The sequence below is a fragment of the Lipotes vexillifer genome, unplaced genomic scaffold, assembly GCF_000442215.2.
Source record: "Lipotes vexillifer unplaced genomic scaffold, Lipotes_vexillifer_v1.1 scaffold431, whole genome shotgun sequence".
Lineage (NCBI taxonomy): Eukaryota > Metazoa > Chordata > Mammalia > Artiodactyla > Lipotidae > Lipotes > Lipotes vexillifer.
In genome coordinates, this window is record NW_006782267.1 from 1,022,872 (window position 1) to 1,034,982 (window position 12,111).

Here is a 12,111-nt window from a genome sequence, read left to right on the forward strand (position 1 = left end):
GGGGAGGCCCCAGCGGGGGGAGGCCCCCGTACCGGAAAAAAAAAAAAAAAAAAAAAAAAAAGATTCAATTCCAAGCAATGCCATTTGCAGCAAGATGGATGGACCTAGAGATGATCACACTAAGTGAAGTAAGTCAGACAAAGACAAATACCATACGATATCACTTACATGTGGAATCTAAAATATGACACAAATGAACTTACCTACAAAACAGAAACAGATAATAGACTTAGAAAACAAGCTTATGGTTACCAAAGGGGAAACGGTGGTGAGGGATACACTACGAGTTTGTGATTAACAAATACACTACTATATATAAAATAGATACACAACAAGGACCTACTGTATAGCACAGGGAACCATATTCAGTATCTTGTAATATCCTATCATGGAAAAGAACCTGAAAAAGAATATATACGCATATACTTTTATATACGTATAACTGAATCACTTTGCTGTATGCTGAAACTAACACAACATTGTAAATCAACTATATTTCAATTAAAAATAAAATAAAATATACTTTTTAAAAGATTCAATTCCAGTGACATATAGGAGGAGTACAAGGCAAATGAGAAACAGGTCAGAAACCAAAGGGAGAATGCCAAGACTAACATATTTTAAACCCTTTCTGGTAAGGCTGGATTTTGAAAATCAGACCAAAGAAGAGGAAGAAAGAAAGGAAGTGAGGTGAGGAGAAGGTAAACAAATGCAAAGGATAGAGACACCATGGGTTATGAGGAGGCGTGGAAGGGAAGAAAGACACAGGAAAAAAAAGAAGAAAAACAATGAGGTATAAACCACTGACTCTCTCCCGCACAATTCAGTTGCTCAGAAAACCATGGAAATAAATGGACAACAATATAAAAATATTCATCACTTTTTTCACTCATGCTAACTCTGTGCTATATCAGCTCCTTTCCCAACACACCTGCAAGGCAGGACCTATTATTAGCTCTACTATATACACAGCCAGAGAGACACTGTTCTCTTGACACCAAAGTCAGAAACCAGGCACCATGCTGAACATCCACGTGCCTGTGCCTCAACTAAGTTTCAGAGCCAAATTCGAGTATGTGTGAAGAAAAGTGTTTAATAAATAATGAATGATCAATGCACTCGTTTTATGTTTTTTAATTAATTAATTAATTTATTTATCTATTTATTTATTTTGGCTGTGTCGGGTCCTAGTTGTGGCACGCGGGATCTTCACTGAGTCATGCAAGATCTGTTGTTGCAGTGCGCAGGCTCTGCGTCGTGGCATGCAGGCTTCTCTCTAGTTGCAGTGGTACACGGGCTTCTCTCTAGTTGTGGCGTGCAGGTATTCTCTCTTCAGCTGTGGTGTGCGGGCTCCAGGGCGTGTGGGCTCTGTACTTGTGGCATGTGGGGTCCAGGGCACGCGCGCTCTGTAGTTTGCGGCATGTGGGCTGTCTCATTGAGGCGCGTGAGCTCAGTAGTTGTGGCGCGCAGGCTTAGTTGCCCTGCGGCATATGGGATCTTAGTTCCCCGATCAGGGAACGAACCCGTGTCCCTTGCATTGGAAGGCGGATTCTTTACCACTGGACCACCAGGGAAGTCCCAACGCACTCTTTTTAAAAGGAGGAACAAATAGTGTTACTACTCAATTCTGTTAGCGACTAACACTTTTTCCAAGCCAAATGATACAGTATAACATATTCTATCTCGAATCACAGAGCATTCATCACCAAGAGAAGGCTGGCCTGGCATGAACTGAAGATGCTACGTCTTGGCAGACAAAAATTCTAAAGGAATAAGGCAAGAAAATTCAGCCCAAAATTGAAATGATAGGATGAATTTGGCAAGTAAGAAGTATAATTTTTCCAACGCAGTAGAGCTTTCTCATTTCTTCCTTTGGGTACCACTGGGAACTTAAATTGTATATCTCTGTACTATCACAGTCATCTAAGATAGGCGCACCAAAACCCCATCATGATGCTCAAGCAGTAGCACCATGAAACAGTTTGGGTGGAGATACTACTCGGGGAACATAGGGAGTGTCCGGCGACAGAAGGAGTAAGGGGAAGGGGCAGTCAGGTAACCCGCCTGGCACCCAGGGTACCTTGCAGAAGGAATGTTTTATATAAAACAAAGATTCCCAACTAGGGGCTCCTACTTCAAAGGGAGCCAGTAACCAGAACGAGGGGCAGTTCCTGAGTTCATACTGAGGCCCATACTGTATTTCCCCAAAGTTTCAAGAACCGACACTAACATACAACAACACTAACATACACTAACATTGAGGGGCTTTTAAAAGGGGTGACCTATAACCAGGTAAATGTGAAATGCTGAACAAGAACATCTTGAATAGATTTATGGGCTCAAGTACTTATCAGAAACTTTATGTGAGTCATGTGAGTGTTTCCCACACTCGTTCTCCATAGGTTTTTAAATTCTCTCTGAAAACCTGTTATTACAGCTCCTGGAACCGTAGGGTAACTCGAAACACAGTGTCGGGAAATGTGCGGTGGTACAATGAACTGCAAAAGACAACTCTTGAGCTCTCTAGATGAGAAAGGTTACTTATCATCTGTTTCCATTCAAACAGAGATTTTTCAGAATTTCTTAAATTTATGTTAAGAAAATATCAAGAACAAGAGTCCCTAATATTACAGTCCACAAATATTATACGTGACCTTATGGGCCTGCCTAGGGTGCTATTCTTTGCTTCGTTGGGCCAGTCTGGGAAATGAACGCGATAACAAATACCAGCAAAGGGAAAAAGGGAAATCATTCACATAGTTACAGAGGAATTCAATGTCTCTTATATGTTAATTAGTCACTTAGGCCACTCAAATTCTGAAAACGCAACTGAAACGAAATGTTTACTAGAGAAAATGGTAGTTCTACTAAAACCTCATTAATTAAGAGCTCACCAATTTAGCATGTGTCATCCTCTGACCTTGTCGGAGCTGAAATTTATCTCTGCATCAGGAAGAGTGTGCTCATCAGTTTAATGGCACAAACGAGATTTTTGAAGACATGCTTAATTTGCCCACGAGAACAAACTGATCTCAGGAACGTGAAAAACACTCACTTAGAAGTAATGACAGAATTGATTGCAAATCATTCCCATCTTTTCATTAAAGCAGGCACGCCCACTTGGTTCTCTACTTGGCCTCCCTAAACACTGGATTCTCACAGCAACAGATGGAACATTGCAAGGGCAGCGTTGCCACCAGCAGAATCAAGATTTGAAAGTCCAAGGGCTCTTCTCTGTGGGGGTCTGTGACTTAAGATTTTGCTCTTGGCAAAACCACAAAGCCAATAACAGTAAACAAGCTGTGCATACAGCATACACCAGCACTGTCTAATGGCACTTTCTACAGCAATGGATATGTTCTATATCTGCAGTGTCCAATAGGGAGACCCTGGCCACATGTGGCTATTGAAATGTGGTCAGCGAAGCTGAGGAACTGAGATTTTGATTGTGATCAATTTTAATTAGCTAAATTTCAATTTTAATAGCCACCTGTGGCTAATGGCTTCGTACTGAACAGCACCGTTATAGACACTGACCTATTTGGAGATTTCTAGACCCGCACTGTAGACTTGTCTTGATGACAGGCATCTATTTGCCTTGTGGTACTTTGGTATAGAGTTTGTGTGGCCAAGCGGTCAAGCTCAGAGCAAGCTGTTGTAGACCCTAAAGGTAACTCAAACAAGGTTGCCTCCCTCTCCTCATAGGTGATTCTAATTTCCTTGGTTTGGCAGACGGCAAAATGATGCTGTTATCACTATATGGGTGTTCTCCTGAGCTCCTCCAAGCCCAGTTCCAGGACAATTCAAATGCCCATAAGCATTCAAAATAATACAACTGGATTTGCTAAGGTTAGTTTTTGCTTCAGGCTTTGGTGTGAGTTGCCATGTGCCACATGATGCTTCCATTGGGCCCAAGGCACTTTTGACTCTGTACATCCCTTCACCCATAAAAAAATATGAAAAGTTTTATTTTACAACTACACTGGTAGAAAGACATCAATTATATTAATATTATACATTAAACCATTTCATTTCATCTAAAAGTTCAGTTTTTTTCTTCAGTGTTTAAAAGAATGAATATGACTGCGGTCCTTAGCCCTGTGCCTGCCTGATAGGGAAGCAAGAGCTGGCTTCCTGCCCTGAGCCCCACACCTGGGCCTGGACCTCCAGTTTTTGAAGATCTGTAACTTCCTACGGGCGCTTTGGCAGGCGGCAAGGAACATCTGTGGGTCAGAGGAGGGTGAGGGGCTTCACAAAGGGAGAAAGATCAGACACAGTTAGGCCAGGCATAAATCCCAAGTTGGTAAAATCTGAGTTCGTTTGTTTTTAAAATACTGAGAATCCCAATTAAAGGATAGCATAGCGATCCCCTGGGCCTCTTAACCTATGATCATATCTGTATCAATAGTCCATTAATACCCGATTCCCACGTAACAGATGCATACTAGTCATACTATAGAATTTGTGGGGACTTCCCTGGTAGTGCAGTGGTCAAGAATCCGCCTGCCAATGCAGGGGACACGGGTTTGAGCCCTGATCCAGGAAGATCCCACATGCCCTGCCAACACAGGGGACAAGGGTTCGAGCCCTGGTCCGGGAAGATCCCACATGCCGCGGAGCAACTAAGCCCGTGTGTCACAACGACTGAGCCTGCGCTCTAGAGCCCACGAACCACAACTACTGAGCCCGTGTGCCACAACTACTGAAGCCCACACACCTAGAGCCTGTGCTCCGCAACAAAGAGAAGCCACCGCAATGAGAAGCCCGCGCACCGCTACGAAGAGTAGCCCCCACTCATCACAACTAGAGAAAGTCCGCACGCAGCAATGAAGACCCAATGCAGCCAAAAATAAAATAAAATAAACAGATTTTTCAAAAAGAAAAGAATTCATGGATAAAGGGTTGGTATAGAGAGAAACTCAGATCAAGATCATGGGCTTTGGAATCTCATTAACTCAGATTCAAATCCTGGGTCTACTGCTAACTCTGTGACCTTAGGAATGTTACTTAACATCTTTGAAGCCCAATTTTCTAGTAACCCACTGAAAAAATTAATAGCTGCCTCACCAGACTGTGATGGCAATGAAATAAGATAACACTGCAAAGCACAATGTCTTTCACAGAATAAATCCCATTCCCTCCATTCCTGATAATAAAATTAACAAAATAAAAGGCTGCTGGACTAGAAGAGTTTTTTGTTTTTTTTTTAATATTCAACTGGCTTGGAATTCTTAGCTTTGAAAATGTAATTCATGATGATCATGGCAGATTTTGTCTCCTTTGGTATAGTCCCTTGGTTTGAGAAATGAAATTCCCGAAGAAAGAAAATTGTATTTCACCCTAACTTTTTTTTTCTTTTTGGCGGTACGCGGGCCTCTCACTGCTGTGGCCTCTCCCGTTGCGGAGCACAGGCTCCGGACGCGCAGGCTCAGCGGCCATGGCTCACGGGCCCAGCCGCTCTGTGGCATGTGGGATCCTCCCGGACCGGGGCACGAACCCGTGTCCCCTGCATCGGCAGGCGGACTCTCAACCACTGAGCCACCAGGGAAGCCCCACCCTAACTTTATGTGGAACTTTCTACTGAGAAGAGAAGTTGGCCTCCCATCACCCAAACTTCCCCCGCCACCTGGGCTGGGTGTGCAGCACTCACCGCGGAAAAGAAGAGAGAGGCAGCTGCTGGCTTTTTGTTTTGCCTTGTTTTGTTTGTTTGCTTTTCCCCTAATAACGCTTGGGGCTTCTTTGTTTGTTTGTTTCCTTTCTTCAAGGAATGGAAGACAGAAGCTAGGAAAATACTGGTATGACTTGAGAGAGAGGACCCTCAGGGAACAGCATCAGGGTGTAGTATCCTCTTAGGGAAAGGAGGCAGAAACCGGAAAGCAGATGGACTCATCATCAGAGACACGGCAGCCAATGACAATGAGAGGATGACGATGACAGTGAATCTGGTGATGGCAGTGTCAGCAGTCCCGAAAGTCTGCTATCTGTGTCTCCACTTTGAGGTGGACAGACAGAAACATAGAGAAGTGTCTCTTGTCTGAAGTCACAGGTAGTTTAAGTGGGAAAGCCATGACCTGCGGAAAGAAGACCACAGACGGGGGCTCCAAATCCCCTGGTCAGTAGCATGGGAGGGTTCCCCCTATCAGTAGCCTGATGGATCTGCTCCCCCTACGATGCTGGGGCTTAAAGGTTTGTGAGCAGTCACCATCCCCATGCCTCCTCTGGCTCCAAGGAAGCAAGTCAACTTTTGCAGTGGATTAACTCTCTCGACTGAACAGTAGGCCATGAATATGTACCAGAAGGGGGAGCCCTGACTGCCGGGGAATGGCACAGGGGTTCTTTCAGGTTCCAGGAGGTGTTCAAGACCAAAGAACTGAAGCCCAAACCCCTCCTTCCCTGACCACTCCTTTTAAGAAATAACCCGCATCTCCACCTCCAAGTCACTTCCGGTTCAATATTTATACTAGAGATGTGTTTGTTCCCTTGGACAGCTTTGCTTTTATCTTCTCTTAAACTTCATTGTAGTATCTTTTTTTTTTTTTAAGGAGTTTTACTAAATATGAAGCACTGGTAGCAAAAGCTGAGACTAGAAGCCTGACTATTCAGGCTATTTTTTACTGCAAGGCTGTGTGCTCACGTGTCTGAGATTCAAGGGTAGATGCGTACGTGTGCGCGTGCATACTAAATCACGAAGCAACAGGGTGCCCCGGGTACGGTATGTTTTACATCTGCAAACTTGTTTCATCTTCCAGACAACCCTATGAGCTAAGTCATGTTGTCATCCCCATTTCATAAATGGGGAAAACTGAGGCACAGAGAGCAGTCTGGTTCTGGTCAGAGTCTGTGGTCTTGGTCATCCCACTCTTCTGCAGAGTCCCCAGCCTGCACAGAGAAGCATGCCACCTCTGCACCTGGGAAGCTCTTGGAGCAAAGGGTGAGGATGGTTGATTCCCCAGGATGTTGAGATTCAGAGCAGTGAAATCCCTGGGTATGTTGGACCAGGCATCCCCTGTCTCAGCCCTGAGGGAACTTGCCTCAATTAGCTTGAAAGGAACTGTCAGGAATGGCTAACCCGAGCCCATCCAAGGTGGTCTTTAAGAAAGAAAGAACAAAGTCAGTCTCTTTGCAAACCTAAAAATCACTGTGATCCCTAAAAGCAGACAGCCTTCTATGCTTGAAAGAAAGCAGCAAGAGTGCCCAGGTCAGTAGGAAGGTGGCAAATGTTGCACTGCCATGAGCCAGGGTGGCAGAGATGGCAGCAGGGTGGTGGCTGCACAAGTGATGGTAGACGAGAAGATTGGGTCCACCAAGAAGAATGCTGGACCCATCCCTGGGCACTGCTGGGAAGAGAAGGAATTTGCAGAGCAAAGACTTGGGACTCTGAATGTTATCCTGGGGGCACTCAGAGCCCAAGACCTATGTGTGTGCCATGGCACCAAACACAACTGACTTCTGAGCAATGCTGGCAAGGGCAGATGTCTCAGGCTGGGTTCCTCAGAGGCAGACCCCAAGGCAAAGATTTGGGTGAAAACAGTTTATCTGGGAAATAATTCTAGGAAGCTCTGATGGAGAGAGTGGGGAAATGAGACAGGGAAGGGAAGGCAATAAAAGGAATGTTGATAAATAAGTGACTACTGCAGGCAACTGGAGCTCAGTCCTGCTGGGGACCCCTGGGAGACCCGGTAGAGCAAGCCTCAGAGATGGTCCACCTGAGGAAGGAGGGAGCTGGGGTATTTACCCTCCAACTCCTGTCTGTCATGTCAACTCCCCAGCACTTTTCCTGCCCCATGGAAGATCAGAACACAGACAGCTATCACACAGTGAACCCCCGGTGCTTATAACAGGAAGCCCTCAATGTGTCCAGGCACAGTGAACATCCAGGGGTTTTGTGCAGAGCCCTAAAAACATTTGCTACACCAAGTCCCCTGGGTGATATAAAACTCAAGGCCTCCTAAAGCCCCCTCATAGCCTCCACTTCAGCTCCAATCAGAGATGAGTCTTTCCTTCCTCCGAATTTTCCCTTTTGGATTTAAGCTACAGGCTAGATCCATTGATGAGCTTTGCTGAGATTTTAGAACTAGATTTGGAGATGATGCCTTTGACTCTGTCTTCCTGGCTGCATGTGGACAAAGCTTTTTGGATTGAATGGGCTTAATAAATGAGTGATGGCTAGAATCTGCTATGCCCCAGTATCAAAACAAATGGGGACGCCAGTTGGGAAAAGAATATATTCAGAGAACAGGTGGCTGGGAGCATCTATGACCGGCTGTAGCAACTGAAATGGGTGAAACTCAAATAGGGGCTGGAAAAAAACAATCAATCCCTGGCGTTTCCTATCAAAAAACAGGCTTGGTACTTCTTAGGACTTTTTTGTTAACGTTGAACCCTGAACTTTAGGTGGGAAAAAAATTATTAAGAAAAGGCACTCACCACCTTCCTGGAAGAATGGACTCTTTTGAGACCAGTGAGTCAAGGAAAAGAGTGGCCTTGGACTTGAGATCTATACAGTGCCCTCACCCAGATTTCTAATTAGAAAACAAAAAGTGAGGCTCCACATTTCACAAGGAGGTCTGACTTCGGGGACATTTACTCCGTTATTTCTTGCAATTCCTAATACTAGCTAGATCAGACATAAGTGAGACCAATTAGAATATGAAATACCATAGTAGAAATACAGAAACTGTCCTCTTTTAAACCTTAGTCTAAAGCTTGACACCTTTGTTCAATAGCCCCAGGTAGCTACTGAGCTCATATAACAAACGTGGTATGTCCAAATAGAGATGTGTCATAACTGTACAATTACAAAGACTTACTTTTAAAAACTGTAAAATGTATTCATGATACTTTCTTTATTGATGACATGTTGAGATGATCATGCTTTGAGTCTACTGGGTAAGTAAAATATGTTACTAAAGTTAATTTCACCATTTTATAACTTTTTTTAATATGGCTACTAGAAAAAATTTTAATTCTTATTTCTATTGGACAGTGCTACTTTATATAAAAAGGACTTAAAATAGACTTTTTGTCAAATAAATATCCTATATTTTAGATAACCACCAAACTGTTTTATCTTGCCACTTTCCAGCCCCTTGCTGTAGGAAGGGACAAGGTTTTTGGAATCCAAGTTATAGGGCTGGAGATTGATCCTGACTCATAATGTCTTGGTTGCAAGAAGGGGAAATTGTCCATCTGGAGACCCAAGCTGGCTCCCAAATTCACACTGAAGTCTTGACACATCGCTGCCCCTTCTGGACCCAAGTTGTAAAGTGAGAAGTTGAGCTAAACTGATCTCCAAAATCACCCTAATACTATCAATTAATCTTCCTCAAAGGTCCTTGTCACCCCCGATTCAAAATTCTTCATGGCTTCCCACTACCCACTCAACAAAAAGGAAGATTCCACCTAGCCCTGCTGGCGTTCCACGCTGGGGTCTCCTTTCCCACATTTTCTGCATTACTGTCACAAGAAGCTGGCCTCATGCCTTTCCCTCTTCCGTGCTTTGCAGCAAGTCCTCTGCTTGAAATCCCGATTCGTTGCGTCCCCACACCTTCAAATGTCACCCATCAATCAAAATCACACTGAAATGTTACCTCTGCTGTGAGAGCTCGTATTTCCTCAGCTGGCAGTAAACTTAGCTCTTCTGGGTTTCTTTAACACCATGTCTCACTGCCTTCCAGAAAGGGAAACGCATCCTATGTTGGGCAGTGGTTATTTATGTGCATGTGTCATCTCCAGAACTCGCTCATGAAAAGCAGGGCCCATCTTTCTGTCCCAAGTAGAACCAGCACAGTGGCCCACACTGAGGACAGGAGCACCACGGACTGGCCCCATCCTTGCTTCCTTCTTTTACCATCTCTCCAGAAACAAATCCTACTGAAACAATACATGAAACAAAAGGAGGCCCACAGTCAATGGATCGCTTGGCGCTGATGCGAACGATAAAAGCCAATCACATTGTTCCTTTGCTTTATTGTTCTAGCCGCTATATCTCTTTTGTACAGAAGTTAAGAATGAGCATGCATTTGTTCAGAGTAAAGTGGCCTGGCTTTACTTCAAAGCAGATTGACTGAGAGGCTAATGACGCCTCAGTTTAAGGGCCCTAATTGCAAGGCTCCTTCCGGGGCTCTGGGTGACGTTCTGGCAATTTGTATTCATCATTTTGCATTATTCTTCCCAAAGAGGGCTTCTCATAATGCAACTGCCTCTGGCTCCACAAAACCTGGATCTTTGCCTGATTTTAGCTCTCTTTTAATTTTTAACTGGAAAGAGCAGATACCTAAGCCTATTTTTTTCACTCTTAAAAAAATAAAATTCTAGAGGCCATTTTGGGGCCCCTAAACCCATGGGAATGTACTGATCCCACATTCTGTGCTCTTCTTAGGTCTCTGCTCTGTACACGAAAGACACTCTTTGAGTGAATGAATGAGTCAATAAATGACTAAATGAATGAATATATGAATGAAATCTTGTGATGTCACACAGCTCCATAACAGGGAAGTAGGCACATTTACAAAAATGGCAAAGCAGCCTGGAAATACTACCACCTCTGTGGAGGAAAACAAAGTGACAGTGACAACCCAGTAAAGAAACATTCCAGTCAAGGAGGCAAATTAAATCACAGGCATTTTTGATACCCAGAAATGCAAATGCAGTACAAACAGGAAGTCTTCCCAAAGCAATTCCCTGTATATGAAGCATAAAAGAGACTGCTAGGAGAAGTCTCTTTTTTATGAAATGTACGAAGCACACAGACTTTCATGCTCTCAGCAGGACACAAACACTCAAAGAGCAAATCATGAAAAATATCCTTAATAACTAGCACTATATACTCTAGTGCGCGTCTGTTAAAAGACCGTCCCCACTAATGACACTGGCACCACAAGCAACCAGAAGCTTCTATAAACTAAGGGGGTACGATCATCTTAGCACATCATAGGATACGCATTTACATAAAATATTATTTATGTCATTTCATTTTTTTATTCATGGAACAATTGGTATTTGGAAAATAAATCTAGGTCAACTTTTATGCTTGCAAAATTTCTAGTGTCTCCGAATGTGTCTGATTTGAAAGCCAAATTACCGTAAGTGCTAAAAAAAAAAAAAAGTCACACTGTACTTTGGCAGAAAATATAAAATATAAGCAAGTTGAGTAAAATGGACAGCAACCTTCTTTAACAATTTTAGACACTTACTTGTTAATGCTTTCAAAGTATGTTTCTAGAACAAGACCACAAATGGTAGAGGGCAGGAACTGGATTTCCTTTAAAGACTAAATGGGTACGTCAGTAACACTGGCAACTAAAATGAGTCATTTTTCTTTTATTAAGCTGTGGTTTCACGCAAGAATTGTATTTTCTTTTAAAAATATCTTGTGTATGATATTTATTCTCTGCCTTGACTTATTTCTCCACAAGCTAGCTAATCATTACTAGTGAAGAAATGTTACAGATTTCAAATAGGTCAAGGGTCAACCTTTGAACTTTGAGATCAGATGATCTAAAGAGAAGATAGATGCAAACTATTATATATAGGATGGATAAACAAGGACCTACTGTATAGCACAGCGAACTATATTCAATATCCTGTGATAAACCATAATGGAAAACAATATGAAAAAGAATGTGTATGTGTGTGTGTGTGTGTGTGTGTATATGTGTGTGTGTGTGTGTGTGTGTGTGTGTGTGTGTATAACTTTGCTGTACAGCAGAAATTAAACACAACATTGTAAATCAACTATACTTAAATAAGGGAATTCCCTGACAGTCCAGTGGTTACGACTCGGCGCTTTCACTGCGGTGGCCCAGGTTCAATTCCTGGTCGGGGAACTAAGATCCCGCACGCTGTGCTGCGTGGCCAATAAGACTATACTTAAATAAAAAAAAATTTTTTTTTTAAAAGAGAAGATGAATTAATAAAAAGTCCTACAGGGCTTCCCTGGTGGCGCAGTGGTTGAGAGTCCGCCTGCCGATGCAGGGGACGTGGGTTCGTGCCCCGGTCCGGGAGGATCCCACATGCCGCGGAGCGGCTGGGCCCGTGAGCCGTGGCCGCTGACCCTGCGCGTCCGGAGCCTGTGCTCCGCAACGGGAGAGGCCACAACAGTGAGAGGCC

General features: G+C 43.6%; 1 protein-coding gene and 1 non-coding gene across 2 annotated transcripts in view; one reads left to right on the top strand and one right to left on the bottom strand.

Moving 5' to 3' along the window:
* The window catches only part of FRMPD4 (FERM and PDZ domain containing 4), a 556,500-nt gene that overhangs the window by 404,531 nt on the left and 139,858 nt on the right, over positions 1 to 12,111 (bottom strand). The gene's annotated exons all lie outside the window — the stretch shown is intronic.
* Positions 11,757 to 11,828, top strand: TRNAE-UUC (transfer RNA glutamic acid (anticodon UUC)). Its single transcript has one exon. It is a non-coding gene; the product is annotated as a tRNA-Glu (tRNA).